The 17494-nt window shown below is 41.4% G+C and overlaps 1 long non-coding RNA gene across 1 annotated transcript in view; it reads right to left on the reverse strand.

The window, feature by feature from the left end:
- LOC123381338 overlaps nucleotides 1–16305 on the reverse strand; it is a 46953-nt gene extending 30648 nt beyond the window's left edge. Inside the window, exons 1-2 of the long non-coding RNA XR_006588230.1 lie at nucleotides 16242–16305; nucleotides 934–1050 (exon numbers count right to left, since the gene is read on the reverse strand). This is a non-coding gene — a long non-coding RNA (uncharacterized LOC123381338). The remainder of the gene's footprint in view (nucleotides 1–933; nucleotides 1051–16241) is intronic.
- Between the last annotated feature and the right edge of the window lie 1189 nt (nucleotides 16306–17494).

Genomic DNA, 17494 nt, shown 5'->3' on the forward strand with positions numbered 1-17494 from the left:
CTCAGTTGGTTAAGCATCCAACTTTGGCTCAGGTCATGATTTCACGGTTTGCGAGTTTCAGCCCCACGCTGGGCTCTGTGCTGACAGCTCGGAGCCTGGAGCCTGCTCCAGATTCTGTGTCTCCTTCTCTCTCTGCCCCTCCCCTGCTCAAAGTCTCTCTTTCTCTCTCTCTCCCTCTCTCTCTCCCTCTCTCTCTCAAAAATAAGTAAACATTAAAAAAAACACATTCTGAAAATGAGAAAGCTTGAGCTTCCTCTCACCTTCAGTGAATAGCAAAAGATAAGCTCTGAGGACCCACTTCTTTATTCTGTGCCTTCCCTTTAAGTGCTTTACTGATTTTCAGAGTAGCATAGCTGTACAAGGACAGACCTGCAGTGGCTCAAGTCCTCTAATCCGGTTCTGACCAACTACACCCCAAGTCAGCTGACTAAAAGATGTAATCAGAGAGCACTCACACCCTCAGTTCACTCAGACTAATCCAAAATTCATGCATGGAGAAGCCACTACATGCCAAACGCTATTTTCGGTGCTCTGAACATACAGAATATGATCTAGTGCCTGTGTTTAAAGAACTCATGGCCTTTTGAGAAGATGACTGCGTCAACATGATTTGACAGAGGCTACGGTACAAGGCACAGTGAGGGGAGGAAAAAGGGGGTAGCAAAAAGCCTGGCGAAGTCAGACAAGGACTCAGAATAAATTTCACTTCTGAATCTTGGCGACTCACCAGCTCCAAAAGGGAGGAGTTATTCTAGGTAGAGAAGAGCAGAGATTGCAAGGCCAGACCAAGTGAAACAACGTGATTCGTGAGGGAACAGATGGTGAGTGAGGATGCTGACGTGTAGGAGGTATTGAGGTGGGCTATGTTGGGCTGCTACATTGACAATCTCAATCTCTGTTGCTCAACAAAACCAAACTTTATTTCTCACTCACGCCAAGTCCGATGTAGGAGTTCTTCGTCTGGTGACTCCCAGGGTGGCTTTCCTCTATGGTGACTCAGGGCCCAGGTTTGATTTATTTTGTGGCTTCAAAGGATACCTGATCAACAGACTGGAACAATAGAGAAAGTATGGTCTTAATCCCCTCTGTGCTGAAGTGACACACGTGATTCCCACTGACATTTCACTGGCCAGAACCTGTGGCATGGTCTCATCTAGATGCACTGAGCAATGTGGTTCCTGGCCAGGAGTCATTTCCCAGAATGACTACATTCTGGAGAAAAGCACTGATCTGGGTTGGTCAAGAACCATCTCTGCCACAGTAAGACTGGAAACAGAGGGAAAGGAGGTTGGAGTGAAGGCGGGCTTTATATGGCACCTGCTAGAGCTATGAATTCATCTTCTAGACAATGTGGATCCATGTTGGGAACCTTGACATCAGGCAACACCCCCACCCCCCACCCCACCCCTGTGTGGCTGGGGCAGAGGTAGTTACTTCTTGTACACAAGCTCCAACCAGGGTTCCCTGGGACCACCTGGGTCTGACCCAAGGGATAGGCCTCAACATACCTAAGCAGCCATTCCATTTACCTCCAAACTCAAATCTAAAACCTTGCCATGCTTTTGCTGACTGTGTAGAAGGAGTCAGAAATTTGAAGAAAGTGGAATGTAGGTTTGGGCTTTTTGACATGTATTAAGCTTTCCCCCAAATATATGTGGCAAAATCAATGCCTCTGATTCTGTTAATGAGGTTAGCAAGTCCTTTTCCCATGTATATTAAAGCTAATCCACATACAATTGCCATTTTTATAGATTAAATGACCAAATATTGGCACTCTTGTAAGATTCAATCTAATACTTACAATGATTGTATTGGTCACCGATCTTCATGTTTATAAAATGCTACATTTCAATTTGGCTGCTGTTAAATAGCCATGGATTTTTATAGCCCAAGCAGATTGAAAATATGAATCTGCCACATATATACCTGAATTGAATTTAACTTTTTAATTTTCCTGGCTCATGTCTTCTTGGTATCAACAAACCTAATCTTGTCCACTAAAATCAATTCCATTTGACTTCTAGTTTAACTTTCAGACTTCTCCTTCCTTTCTGAATGTCCTCTCCCTTCTGGGTGCTATGTAGCATCTTGGCATGTGTTGTCTGGTCCCTGAGAGTCCTCTGTCCATGCTTCCTCCACTGAAATGATGCTTTATCCTTTGTTCTTTGCTGTTATGTATTAATATCTCAGCTTATGCCTTTCATGGCCACTGTTAAGGGTTGAATTGTGGCCCCTGAAGAGGTATGTTGAAGTCCCAACACCCAGTACCTGTGAATGTGACCTTATTTGGAAATTGAGTCTGCAGATGTAATTAGTAGAGATGAAGTCATTAGGGTGGCCCTAAGCCAATACAACTAGTGTCCTTAGAAGAGGAAAATTCAAGGGCACCTGAACAGCTCTGTCAGTGGGTTAAGCATCTGACTTTTGATTTTGGTTCAGGTCATGATCTCACAGTTTATGGGATCGAGCCCCTCCATGCTGACAGCGCAGAGCCTGCTTGGGATTCTCTCCCCTCCCCTCCCCCACTTGCATGCACATGCTCTCAATCTCTCAAAATGAATGAATGAATGAATGAGGAAAATTCAGACACAGACACACAGGGAGAAGGTCATGTGGTGACAGAGGCAGAGAATGGAGTGTTGTGGCTGTAAGCCAAGGACAAGAATTAATCGCCTTCAACAGATGTCTTCTCCTTTTTAAGTTTTGGAAGGAGTATGGCCCCAGCTGACACCTTGATTTGGGACTTCTAGCCTCCAGAACTGAGAGACAATAAATTTCTGTTATTTTAAGCCACCCAGGTACTTTGCTGTGGTACTTTGGTACTTTGTGGTTCTTTGTTACTACAACCCTGGGAAACTAATAAAGTCTCCTATGGCGTTCTTCCAGATTTTATCCTGGGTTTGTATTCACTGAAATATAACATTCCGAAAGTCAAAATTTACACTTAATAGGTATTTAGATTTCTTTTCTATACTTAGTGATGCTGAACATATCGTCTCGTGTTTATTGGCCATTTGAACCTCTTGTGAACTGCATATTCACCTCATTTGGAGGCGGTCTGTTTACTGAATATTGATTTATAAAAGTACTGTGTATATTAAAGATATTTACAAGTTATATTTGAAAATTAGATGTGACAAAGGAAAGTTATCTAAGTTGTAGAAAACTACATCAGCCAAGATACCTTGATGGAAATTGATGTGATGATTGCAGAGAGGAGGGTGGGAACTGGGTTGTCACAAGCAGAGAGATAAAAAATCATGGGGGGAAACTGGACGGTAAGTAAGTTGGGTTATAGAATCACTGAACGCTAGGTTTTGGAAGCCTTTTGGGGATAAGAAAGCTGAGCTACAAAAGATTCAGTAACTTGCCCAAAGCCGTGCAGAGAGCTTTGGAAAGCCCTGAAAGGCACAGAAACAGACTTGCTACAGTGGTCTATCGGCTCCTAATTCGCTCAGCCTGAAAAGAGCTGCTTACCCAAACGCTTGAAATAGCAACGAATGCTAATTAGAAAGTCCTGCCAAAAACCTACAAAAGCAATGATATCTGCTTCTAACATATCAACCTTGGTGGCCTCCAATCAGCCCCATTCTCTTTCCCATAAACAGACCCAAGAGATAAATGAGTATTTTAATTAATTCCATTCATGGCCTTTCTCACTAATAAGAAACACACATCTCCTACTTCCCTAAATCTAGAAGGATCTTTATCATGTTTTATCAATTTCCCAATAACTTCAGGAATAAGCACTTCGTTAGGTACCTAGTTTTTGGTCAAACACCAGTCTAGATGTTGCTATGAAGGTGTTTTTTGTTTTTTGGGGGTTTTGGGTTTTTTTTTTTTTGACATGATTAACATTTTTTTCCTCCAGCTTTATTGGGATATAATTGACACATAACATTGTATAAGTTTAGATATAAAACATGAGGATTTGACATACATATATACTGTGAAAAGATTACCACAATGAGGCTAGTTAACACATTCATCACCTCACATAGTTACCTCTTGTGTGTATGTGTGTGATGAGAACTTTTAAGATTTTCTCTCTTAGTGACTTTCAAGTATATAGTACGGTATTGTTGACCATAGTTACCATGCTGTACATTACACCCCCAGAACTTATTCATCTTATAATAGGAAGTTTGTACCCTTTGACCACCTTACATGTAATAAACATTTAAATCAGTGGACTTTGAGTAAAGCAGATTGTCCTCCATAATGTGGGTGGGCCTCATCCAATCAGTTGGTGGTCTTAAAAAATACCGAGGCCCCCAGAGAAAGAAGGAATTCCGCCTGCAGCCTGCCTTTAGAGACAAGACTGCATCAACTCTTCCCTGGATCTCTAGTTTGCTGGCTGGCCCTGAAAATTTGAGACTTGCCAGCCCCCACAATCACGTGTGCCCATTTCCTTAACATAAATCTTTCTCTCTCTAAATATGTATATTTAAGTATAAATTAACATTTTATATTTAATATAAATGTATATTTATATTTATATTTCTCTGGAGGACCCTAATATAGGGACTATATCCATCCTTTGAAAAACATGTGTATGGTAATAAGGAGGCCTTGTAGGGTCTGGACCAGGGGAATGACATGGTGAAAGTTGAATTTAAGAAAACAAAGCTTGGAGCACCTGAGTGGCTCAGTCAGTTAAGTGTCTGACTTTGGCCCAGGTCATGATCTCATGGTTCTGAGTTCAGGCCCCACATCGGGCTTTCTGCCATCAACGCAGAGTCTGCTTGGGATCCTCTGTCCCCCTCTCTCTCTGCCCCTCCCCCACTTGCACTCTTTCTCTCAGAAAAGAAACATTAAAAAAAGAAAGAAAGAAAATTTTTTAAAAAAAGCTTATTAGGAATGAGCCTGGTGGGATTGATTGGAAGCAGAAGCAGGGGAACCAGCCCAATTCATTTGCAGAAATGAATGTTTCAGGTGTAGATTAGCGTGATTTGGACAAGTGCGGTACCCATGGGAATTCAGAAAAAGGAATGAATATTAGATTATAAAATATATACATGATGAATGGGTTTCACTTGCCTTTTCCAGAAGAAAATTACAAGGTGGATTGAAAAATACCTCGTGCTTTAAAGGAGAGTCGCATGAAACTATCCCTCTGGCCCATGTCGACTTCCTAATATTTGAATCAGTAATTTATCTCCATACACGAAAACATAAAATCAGTCTTTGCAAAGAAAGCATGTGTGTATATGTGTTTGATAGCAGATATTTAACAACTGGCTCTTCAGAGAACAAAACGTCAGCCCAGATTTGTAGTGTTTGCCAATTTCTGTGGCATTAATAATGCCACCATGGCCAACTTCAAGCAGCCAATATGGTGTCACTGAACGCAGAGCTGGAAAGAGAAGAAAAAAGCAGCACAGCTGGACAGCACAGTATCTCCACCACGCAGACACCACAGACGTAAGTAACCTCAAGGGCATAGATAAGATGATTAGAAGGTAATGAGATTTGAGTATGTATTACCTTTATTTTAATAGACTTTAATGCTGTGTTTGATAATCAACTCATAAAATTCCTGAAGACTTTACATCAGGTATCACATGCTGGCTCCAGAACATCGGTGCTTAAATCCTCTGTCACAACTCCTTTCAAATGTCATTTGACTGTGAGTGTAGATGAGTGTGGGCGGGGAGGACAGTAAAGGTAAACAGCAGTGTCATTTTATTTTTTTTTAATTTTTTTTTCAACGTTTATTTATTTTTTGGCACAGAGAGAGACAGAGCATGAACGGGGGAGGGGCAGAGAGAGAGGGAGACACAGAATCGGAAACAGGCTCCAGGCTCTGAGCCATCAGCCCAGAGCCCGACACGGGGCTCGAACTCACGGACCGCGAGATCGTGACCTGGCTGAAGTCGGACGCTTAACCGACTGCGCCACCCAGGCGCCCCTAGCAGTGTCATTTTAAAGGGCAGGTATTCATTCTCCTAAAATGTCCCTGCCCTTTCAAATTTTTTTTTTTTAAGGTTTATTTATTTTTGGGACAGAGAGAGACAGAGCATGAACGGGGGAGGAGCAGAGAGAGAGGGAGACACAGAATCAGAAGCAGGCTCCAGGCTCTGAGCCGTCAGCCCAGAGCCCGACGCGGGGCTCGAACTCACGGACCGCGAGATAGTGACCTGGCTGAAGTCGGACGCTTAACCGACTGAGCCACCCAGGCGCCCCTGTCCCTGCCCTTTTAAAAAGAAGAAAAAATATACTGCTATAATGTCCACATAAAGCGTATTCAAATACATGTAATGTTAATGAGACATTTATATGCAGCAATCTATTTCAAGATTAGGGGCACCTGGGTGGCTTCAGCTCAGGCCATGGTGTCTCCATTCCCAAGTTTAAGCCCCGCGTCGGGCTCTGTGCTGACAGCTCCGAGCCTGGAGCCTGCTTCTGATTCTGTCTCCCTCTCTCTCTGCCCCTCCCCCGCTCACACTCTGCCTCTGTCTCTCTCTCAAGTATAAATAAACATTTAAAAAAAGGATTAAGATTGCCTCTGTTTGAAGTCTTTTCTGTGCCATGTATCATACCTGTAGGGAACCTGAGATCATCATTAAAATCAATTCAATGTCCTGAGACTTTGAACCCAGACTTCATAGGTAAAATTTATTAATCCGGTCACATGTCAATGAATTAATTAGTACATTTTTCTCCCCATTTAACCTTTCTTATATTTCAAGGTGCTACACTGCTGAAGCCTGGAGACTCATCTCTAAGGTAAGACCAGCCAGTCAGCGCTTTTAGGGGCAAAGGAGAAAAGGAATATTTTTCTCATGGTTTCAGATATAAATAGAGAAAATAAATGGAATGTGCACTTGTACTATTTCTACATATATTTGTGTCTCTCTGGCATCCTCTCCTCCCCAGGGCCCAGGGCTGTGCTCTGGAATATGAGGGAGTGGTTGGGGATTGACATGACCTGAGGACAAGAAGGAAAGTATCAGAGAAAAGATAACAAATTAATGGAGTCATATAAATTCCAACAGTGGGGAAGCAAGCCATGGACATGAGCCCAGTGAGGTCAGTATTGCTGGAGAACAGACATGAGCAGGGAGGCCAGCATGAAGGATGGCAGACAGCCTGTGAGACCCCTTATGCACCACCCCAAGCAATTGCTAGTGAAAACAAGCATAGAGGACTTGTTCCTCTCATCCCAAATGCAAGGTTTTTAGCAGAAAAGTGGCATGATTAAATTAGAATGTGAGAGTGCATTTCTTATTTAAGGAAAAAACCTCTATGTCCTATTGTGTGTGTGTGTGTGTGTGTGTGTGTGTGTGTGTGTGTGTTTAATTTCAGGATAGTTAACATACAGTGTTACATTAGTTTCAGATATGCAATATAGCGATTCAAGAGCTCCGTAGCTGAGCTCAGTGCTCACTGCAGTAAGTGTACTGTTAATCCCCTTCACCTATTTCATCCATCCATGCCTCTCCCACCTTCCTTCTGGCAACCATCTGTTGGTTCTCTATAGTTAAGAGTCTGGGTTTTTTTTTTTTATTAGCTTTTTTTTGTTTCTTAAATTCCACATGTGAGTGAAATCATATGGCATTTGTCTTTCTCTGCCTCACTTATTTCACTTAGCATTATACCCTCTAGATCCATCCATTTGTTGCAAATGACAAGGTTTCATTCTTTTTTTATGGCTGAATAATATTCCATTGTGGTACGTGTGTGATGGAGGTGTGTATATGTGTGTGTGTTCCACTTCTTCTTTATCTAGACTTCTGTCACTGGACACTTAGGTTGCTTCCATAATTTGGCTATTGTAAATGGTGCTGCAATAAATATAGGGGTGTATATATTTTTTCAAATTAGTGTTTTCATATTCTTTGGGTAATTACTCAGTAGTGGTATTACTGAATCATATGTGATTCTATTTGTAATTTTTTGAGAAACCTCCATACTGTTTTCCACAGTGGCTGTACCAGTTTCCATTCTCACCAACAGTGCATGAGGGTTCCTTTTTCTCCACATGCTTGCCAACACTTGTTGTTTCTTGTGTTTTGGTCTAAGCCATTGTGACAGGTGATGCTAGGTCACTGTGTTGCTTTTTTTTTTAATGTTTATTTTTGAGAGAGAGAGTGTGTGTGTGAGTGTAGGAGGGGCAGAGAGAGAGAGAGGGAGACACAGAATCGGAAGCAGGCTCCAGCCTCTGAGCTGTCCGCACAGAACCTGATGTGGGGCTCAAACTCATGAATCGCAAGATCATGACCTAAGTCGAAGTCGGGTGCTCAACCAACTGAGCCACCCCGGCACCCCTCTCGTTGTGGTTTTGATTTGCATTTCCCTGATGATGAATGATGTTGGACATCATTTCATGGGTCTCTTGGCCATTTGTATGTGTTCTTGAGAGAAATGTCTGTTCATGGTTTCTGCCCATTTTAATTGCATTATTTGTTTTTTTGAGTTGTATAAGTTCTTCATATATTTTGAACAATAACCCTTATCGGGTATATCATTTGCAAATATATTCTCACATTAAAAGACACTGGTTGTCTTTTCGTCTTGTTGATTATTTCCTTCACTGTGCATAAGCTTTTTATTTTGATACAGTCCCAATAGTTTATTTTTGCTTTTGTTTCTCTTGCCTCAGGAAACATATCTAGAAAACTGTTGCTATGTATGCCCTGTTGTTTTAACATCTTATTTTGAACTAGTTTTAGCCTCAGAGAAGAAAAGTTGGAAAAAAATAGCACATAGAGCTCCTTACTTAGATCCTAATGCTAACATCTTACGTGATCACAGTCCAATATTCGAAACTGGGAGAATAACATTGATATAATTAATCCTTGCTAGTGGCCTCTAGTCTGTAAGTTTCTCAGTCTTTCCTTGCTGTAGTAACTTCCTGGGGCTGCCATTAAAAAGCACCATAAACCAGGTAGCTTAAAACAACAGAAATTTATCGTCTCACAGTTCTGGGGGCCAGAAGTCGAAAACCAAGACATTGGCAGGGCCATGTTCCTTCTGAAATCTGTAGGGTAGGATCCTTCCTTGCCTCTCCCTAGTTTCTGGTGACTTGCTGATGATTTGGGGGTCGATGACTTGCAGTTGTATTTCTCCAGTGTCTACCTCTGTCTTCCTATGGCTGTCTTCTTACCGGACACCATACACAGGAGTAATCTCATCTTGTTTTTTTAATTTATATATTTTGTATTGTGGTAAAAAGCACATAACATAAAATTTACCAGCTTACCCATTTTTTAGCTAGCAGTTCAATGGGTTGAGTATATTCACATCGTTCTGAAACAGACCTCTAGAACTTTTTCATCTTGCAAATCTGAAACTCTATACCAATTAAACAATGGCTTCCCATTTCCCCCTCAACAGAGCAACCCCTGGCACCACCATTTCTACTTTCTGTGTCTATAAATTTGACGACTTTAGATCCTCATATAAGCAGAATCATACAGTATTTATCTTTTTCTGACAAGTCTGGCCTCATCTTAACTAATTACATCTGCTATAGCCCTATTTCCAAATAAAGTCACATCCCGAAGTACTAGAGGTTAGGACTTAAAGATATCTTTTTGGAGGGAAACACGATTCAACCCATAACATTTGCCTTTCATGCCCTTGACATTTTTGAAGAGTACTGACTAGTCATTTTGTAGCATGACTCTCAATTTGGATTCACCGGACGTATTCTCATGATTGAAATGAGACTATACATTTTTGGTAAGAATACCACAGAAGTGATATCATGCCCTTCTGAGTGTATTACATCTAGGGATTTATGTTGTCAAAATGTCAAACACTATGCCCCATTTTTGATAAACAGAAAGTCTCGTGCAATGTGCTACTGAGGGTGGGAGAGGTAATCTCACGGCTGCTTAAAAGAGGAATCAGAGAGAAAGAACCTTGGGATCTGGAATAACACACTTGACGTTGCTACAGCTTTATAAGCTGGTGATAATAAAGAATATGACGCAACCAGAACAGAGAAAAGAGAATGGTGTCAATACTCTCCAGCCCAAACCCACCAGGAACACATTTATGTAGTTGAACCACTTGGGTTTATTGCCTTTTCTAGGAAGAGAGAACACATACCAGGGGTAACCATAAAGTGCCTCACTTAGAGTGTTGAAAAGAACCTATTGTAGGTTTTGGGCTTCAAGTGATTTGAGGAAGAGTCAGGAAGTGGGATTTCGTCTAGTTTGGATGCTGTCAGAAAATGGATGCAATTCTGTGGTGTCTCAGGGGTCTGTCCATCTGTAGGGAGGGCAGACTAGAGAAGAGAAAGAACTGCAATTTGGTAATAAAGCAGAAGCAGTTACTCCTTTCAGTGAGAGGGGACATTTGGTGTTTTGTGGGTTTCATGGTGACTTGGTTTTTTGTCTTACTTTATCATGGCCTCAGAGTAACCTTGATGATATTGATGTTCTGTGATATTGTCACGTCTAATGGAATGACACTGCCCAGATGTGAGCCCCAAACTAGCTTGTGATGACATTGAGGCCAGTTCCTCGGTGCATGAGCTACTTCCCGGCCCCCTCCCCCTTTTCCCCAATGTCTATAGAGGTATTTAGAAAATCCGCAGGTAGCAATGTGGCTTTGTTGTGGGAATGAGAGAATTAGAGGAGTCCATGAAGTCTCAGGCATGATCTTGGCGATCATGGCTAGCAGACTGAGTGAACAAGCCAGCCACTGAGCCCGGGAATATGAACGGAAAGGCAGATTTGTAGGCAGAGATGTTGAGCTCAACTTCTACCATGCTGAACTTGAGGTAATCAAGCTTTTTAATCTTATACCTTGGAAGCTGGCAGAAAGCAAAAATCACCAATATTAAAATAGCTTCTGAAACATTTGGATGGCACCTGCCAAACAAGGACATTTAGAGTATTTATGCCTTAAACTACATTTTATCCACAGAGGCAGCACTTCCTAGGGATTTTATTTCTCATCCAAACCCTCAGTTTTACAACCATCCTTCTTTCTACTTCACAGTTCGTAGAACACACTCCTCCCTCAGCCCCATTACTTCTTACTGCCTCTCAAAATGGAAATAAGCTCCTAATCAATTCCATTTCCCAGTTCCCCATTTGCTGTGGGTTAGTACTGCCCCAGTTAATTTCAAGCCAAGGCAGATGGTCATTCATCTTTGGCAATCAATGCAAATGCTGACGGTCTGTTCTGGAACCACTGTCAGCTAGTAAGAAGAGAGGGGTATGAGAAGCCTGCTTAAACAAACACTAGAGATGCGGTGCTCCCCTCCAGGCTCAGCAGCCACCACCTGCTGTCCCTGCCACGAATGTCACTCCCCAGGAGGCCAGAGGGTGTGAAACTGGGTATAAAGCCTGCTGTGGAAATACAGTGGTGGGCTTAGGAAGAGAACTCTGGGTCTGGCCTGAGAGCCCCCAGCAGCTGTCTAGATGACCCGTGCTGAATGAACACTACTACAGCTTTCCCTGGGAAAGAGTATTTGGAAAATACATTGGAATATATTTCAAAGTATCTGCAGAACAGTGTCCAGCACATAGTCAATGCTCGATAAATATTTGCTGAAGTAAGTGAAAGGCTTGGCTCTGAACAGGCAGATAGTTCTCGTGTGGGCCCTTACGAGGTCTTTGGGTTTTACCAGGTGGTTTTTCCTCTCACACAAGACACATGAGAAATGGCAGCATGACCCTACCAGATCTACACTAAAGGAACCAGTTTGTTGAGAAACACTGAAAGACCACCAGCTCCTGGGAGTAACCAAGTTCAAATACTGAGTACAGGTTCTGCATCCAGGAAGTGACTTTAAGAACTTAAGCACTGAGAATGTTTAAAAATAGAAACAGCCTGTCTAAAATGCTCTTCTGTCTAGGGCCAGGGCCAAAAGAACAAGAGTCCCTTTTGTTGTAATTGGTTCAAATTACAACTAGAGCCTATTGAGTGGGTTTTGCTTCAGCATCTTGAAAGACAGACCTTTCCATTACAGGTTACCCCACAGAGAAGCATCGTGGGATGGGAGCCCCCCACTGTGGGGAGTCAGGGCCTGCACAGGGAGTGAGGATCCCCCATGGGGAGTCAGGGTCCTGCATAAGAATTTGGGGTCTGGTCAGGAATCAAGGCTTTTCCTGCCTGGGGAAAAGAGGCAAACACACAGGAAAATCCATGAACATTCTGGCATCTTTTAGGTTAGGGGTGCTCAGCTAACATGGTCCAATTAGAGGGAAACCCAGGACTTCTCTTCCATGGTGAAAAAAGAAAGTGATACGCCCCCCTAAAAGAGTGCAGCCTGGGAGGTGCTGGTAGCCGTCCCGTAAATATGAGGGGTGACCTTCAGGGGGGAACCAGTTCCAGAAAGGTAGAAAGTAAGACTTGGTGACAATTTGGAGCAGCCAAAACATCTAATATTTCTCGAATTTTCATTGGCATTAACCAATAGTTTCTTTATTTTGTAAGTGTGTTTGATGCAGCGTTCTTTTTGAAATCCATTTTTATTTATAAAAAAAATTCATTTTATTTATAAAAAAAGTAGGGGCGCCTGGGTGGCTCAGTCGGTTAAGCGTCCGACTTCAGCTCAGGTCACGATCTCACGGTCCGTGAGTTCGAGCCCCGCGTCGGGCTCTGGGCTAATGGCCCAGAGCCTGGAGCCTGGTTCCGATTCTGTGTCTCCCTCTCTCTCTGCTCCTCCCCCGTTCATGCTCTGTCTCTTTCTGTCTCAAAAATGAATAAACGTTAAAAAAAAATTTAAAAAAAAGTATACATACTTTTTAAAAAGTTTTTTTAAATAAACTTTTAATTTTAAAACAATTTTGGATTTACTGATTTAGTTCTTTTGTTACTTGTGACCAAGAATGTCTCAAATGATACAGCTATAGAAATATTCATCTTCTCTTAAGATAAAAATGTACCAAAAAAATCAATAATGGTTCTAAAATAGGCTTTCTCATGCATATTGCTAAACTGAAAGACTCAATCCTGTGATTTATTGAGAATAAAATTGGCTGAGTTTTTTCAAGGATAATTATTTTATTATACTTTTATTCAAAGGAACTTAATGTTTAGAAAACTAAAATTATAGTTAACACATAGTTGTACCACAATAGAATGATTTTCATTAGAATACTATAAACATATTTATATAAAGTTGCAATCACGTAAAATTATTTGCATGCTTCAATTATGTTATCATGAAAAATTTCCCATATTTACATATAAAATAATTGCAATTTGTACTTTTTGAAATTTTCATAATGTAATTTTCACCTCAAAATTACTTTCAAAAAGTAATAATACTTCGATAGTCTCCATTTGGGGGACTTGAAGTTAGGGCCACAATGAACACCTTTATGAAGCATACAGCTTTTTCTTCTGTTAAATTATGTGAATGACTTGACATTTTCTAGAAGGATCTCTTAGTGGAAGTGGGACCCTGAGCATCAAATTGCCTGGGAAGTATTCTGGGCTTCACAAGCTGTTTGATCTTGCACAGATTACATCAGCTTTCCATGCCTGGCTGTCTTTTTGTTTTTTGGGGTTTTTTTGTTTGTAAAATGGGAATAATCACAGCACCTCCTCCAAAAGGTTATTTTAAAGACCAATTGTCACCATTCATGTAAAAAGGCTTAAAGCAATCCATGGTAATATTAAGTTCTCAAGAACTATATTGCTTGGAGTAATATTGGAGTATGAGCATATTAATGTAAAAAATTCTATCACACTGAAGCCTTACCAGTTGTGCTTAATAGAAATGTTTCTATCATTATATCTCATGATTGCTTTAATTTTTATTCTTTGACTACAAAGGATGAACGTTTGTCCTCTATTTTTTTTTATGTTTATTTTGAGAGAGAAAGAAAGCACATGAGTGAGCAGGGGAGGGACAGAGAGAGAGGGAAAAGGAGAATCCCAAGCAGGCTTCATGCTATCAGTGTGGAGCCTCATGTGGGGCTCGAACCCACAAACCCTGAGATCATGACCTGACGCAAAATCAAGAGTTGGAAGCTTAATTGACTGAGCCACACAGGACCTACCATTTTATTTTTAATGTGTATTGTCTATTCCCTTTAACAAACCATTTTAAAAAATATGTCTAATAGGTTAAAAGGTCTGACTTGTTAACGCATTTAGGCATGAGTATTACTGTATTAGTGTATTGCCACTATAACAAATTACCACAAATCCAGTGGCTTAAAACAACCCAAATTCATTCTCTTACACTTCTGGAAGCCAGAAGTCTAAAATCAAAGTATTGGCAGGGCTGTGTTCCTTCTGGATGCTTGACCTCAAAGAGTGGTTCTCCTTGCCTTTTTAAGCTTCTGGAGGCCACTTGCATCCTCGGCTCCTGGCCCTTTCTTACAAGGATCCTTGTGATCCGATGGGGTCACTCAAAGAATCCAGGATAATTTCCCCATTTCAAGATCCTTAATTTAATCACATCTGCAAAGTGCCTCACACAGATTAGGGGAATTAGCACGTGGATATCTTGGGAGGAAAAACATTACTCAATCTCTAACAACACACATGTATTGGTTATTCCACACACATGTATTGATCACCTGAAGACAGGTATGAAAGAAAAATGGAGGCAGAAAGAGAAGGAGGGGAGGAAAGACAGAAGGGAGGAAGGGAGGGAGGGAGGAAGGAAAGAAAAGAAAGAAGGAAAGAGAGTCTGGACTGACCCTAAAAGATATAAATGCTATCGGGGGCATAATAGAAAAACTTGCCCTGATTCCTGGGGACCTAGAGACCTCACAGAGGAATGACCCCTGAGTTCATCCTTAGAAGCTAAGTAGGAGACACCAGGCAAATGAGTAGGAAAAGCCATTCCTGGCGAAGAGACTGAACGCGCAGGGACAGAGATTTGAGAGCATATTAAATATTCAGTGAAAGGCAAGCAACTTGGTTTAGTTAGAGGCTAGATATTGCATATACAGTAGCTGAGGATGGAAGGCTTATGCTAAGAAGTTAAAGGACCCATGAGTAAAAGGGAAGCTAGGGTAAATAAAGGTAAAGAAAGGCAATGGACTGATCCGATCAGAGTTTTAAACCCAGTCTCCTGGCCAGGGAGTAGATTGAATGACAGGAACTTTACAAGCGTCTGGTGGAGGAGTGGTAAATTCCATTTATATTTCTTCTTTGTTTTAGTTTATATCTAATAAAATAAATAGAAAGAAAATGAAATGAGCTAGATGATTTTGAAGTTCCTTCCTGACCTTACTTGATCTTAGTCATAAGGCCAAGAGGCGATTAAAGTTCCTTCCTGACCTAAGTTCTGTGGTCTTATGATTCCTATTCAATTTGTTCTCCCCATGGGAGTGGTAATTACAATACTTTTGATACGAGGCCTAGAGTAAAAAATTACATTTACTCCCAGGAAATGACTTACAAAAGATGTTTTTAGATACGTACCTACTAAAAAGTGTTATTAAAAAATTACTCAATTATTTCCCAATGTATACTCATAAGCCTTTGGATAAATTTTATTTCCTTACAAAAGCACATTATAAAAGCAATGCTATATTGCTTGTAACTTAGAAGCAGACTGCAGACTTAGAAGAACAATAAATGTTTGTTGGTCATTTTTTTCTTAATTTTAATAAATTGTTGGACTTGAAGGTTGAAGTCTAGAGTCAGGAATCAATTTCTAGAAAGATTTTTCTGAGGCCTGTAAATTTCTGGGGTTTATAAAATTTCTCATATGCTCTCTGAGTAATCTTGAATGGGAAGCATTTAATTTATTCTCTTCTGCCTTGAATCTCTTTCCTGTGGCTTCTCAACTGATCCCTACTTCTACTCCTTCAGAGTGATTCTGAGGAGGAGTAATGAGGTAGATGACATAAAACAGGCTTAGAAAGCACCTAGCACTTTAGGGGGCAGGAGCCAAGATGGCAGAACAGCATGGAAGTTTTTTTGTGTCTCCCATCCATGAAATACAGCCAGACCAACACTAAACCAACCTGCACACCTAGAAAACCGATTAGAGGATTAACACAACAATCTGCACAACCTGAACCACAGAATTCAGCAGGTACGCAGCGCCAAGAGGTGAATTTGGGGAGCGAGAAGCCGTGAAAGGTAGGGAACCGTTTTTGCAGGTGGAGAGAGGACAGGGACTGGGGGGGGGGGGGGAGAATACGGGAAAAGCACCCCTCCCCAAAAGCAGCTGGAGAAAAAGTGGAAAATTGGAAACAGCCTCAGGGACTAAACCAAAAAGGGAGAAAGGAGAAAGGAGAGGGTTTAAATTCCATTAAGACCGTAAACAAGGGAAGCGCAAAGGCTGCAACTCCGCAGCTCCATACCTGGCGGTGCTCTGGTGGAAGGGCGAATCCCCAGGAACAGAGTGGGGTCCGGGAGTTCTTGGGCCACACCAGGAAAAGCGGTTCCACTGCTGGAAGGGCATTTGGTAGAGACTGTTGAAGCCACCTGGTCCCGGCAGACCCCAGAAGGCAGCCACATTCGCTGGTGCTTGGGCAAGGTCGTTAAGGGTGAAGCCTGGTGCCAGATGTGTGTTGTGATCTTCCACAATCCCTGAAATGCTGCTGCTACACTGTCTCGCGCAGTTTTTCTGCAGCGGGCTGGCACCTGGCCGCAGACTCAGGGCACCGGCAGCAGCAGGATCCAGCAGGTGTTCCTGGGTGCAACCGATATTCGGCCATTGCTCATTCGGCCACTGCTCGGTGAGACCCTCCCACAGAGGGGTGGAACGGGTCAAAGCCACAGTCTGTCGGAAGTGAGGGGTCGGGGAAAACAGACGCATCCGAGACAAAACTCGGGAGAGAGGTACTGCCTGGGGCCTGGTCTCGGAGAGTGAAAAAGCGGGGAGTGGACAAGAGCTGAAGACAAAGGACGGGTGTGCGATTGCTGATCTGGGAGAACAGACTGGGTAGAGGGCTGACGCCATTTTCACCCCTCCTGCACATGCGCATACACACCTATGAGCACCGCAACAACCCACTCCAGTAGGCTAGCAGCGCCATCTAGTGGAGAGTGGAGCTGTTACACTGAGCCCCGCCCAACTGGGCCAACTTCCCTCTTCAAGAACACAAGTCTCACTACTGGTTTAATTTATGGACTATAAAGAGCTACATAGACTGACTTTTAGGGGAAAATGAAGAAATTTCAGTCCTACGTCAATCTGTTAGCAGGTCCATCTATTCAAATTTTTTTTTCTTTTTTCTTTTTCTATTTTACAATTCTTTTCTTTTTCTTGAATACAGAAAGAGAAAAATTTCATTTTTATTTTCAATTTTATTACTTTTTATTATTTTATTATTTATTATATTATAATTATAATTATATTATAATTATATATTATTATATATTATATATATTTATTTATATATTATATATATTATTTTATTTTTATTATTACTATTTTTCTTTAATTTTTATTACTATATGTTTTGCTTTTGTGTGAATTTTTTCAAATGCTACTTTACTTCCATCATTTTATTTTAGTCTACTTCAGTGTATTCACCTTTTCAAATTTTCAAACAATTTCCTTTTTTCTTTTTCTTTTTTTCTCTTTCTTGTTTCTTTTTTCTTGAATGCA

This window comes from Felis catus, chromosome D3, assembly GCF_018350175.1.
Source record: "Felis catus isolate Fca126 chromosome D3, F.catus_Fca126_mat1.0, whole genome shotgun sequence".
Lineage (NCBI taxonomy): Eukaryota > Metazoa > Chordata > Mammalia > Carnivora > Felidae > Felis > Felis catus.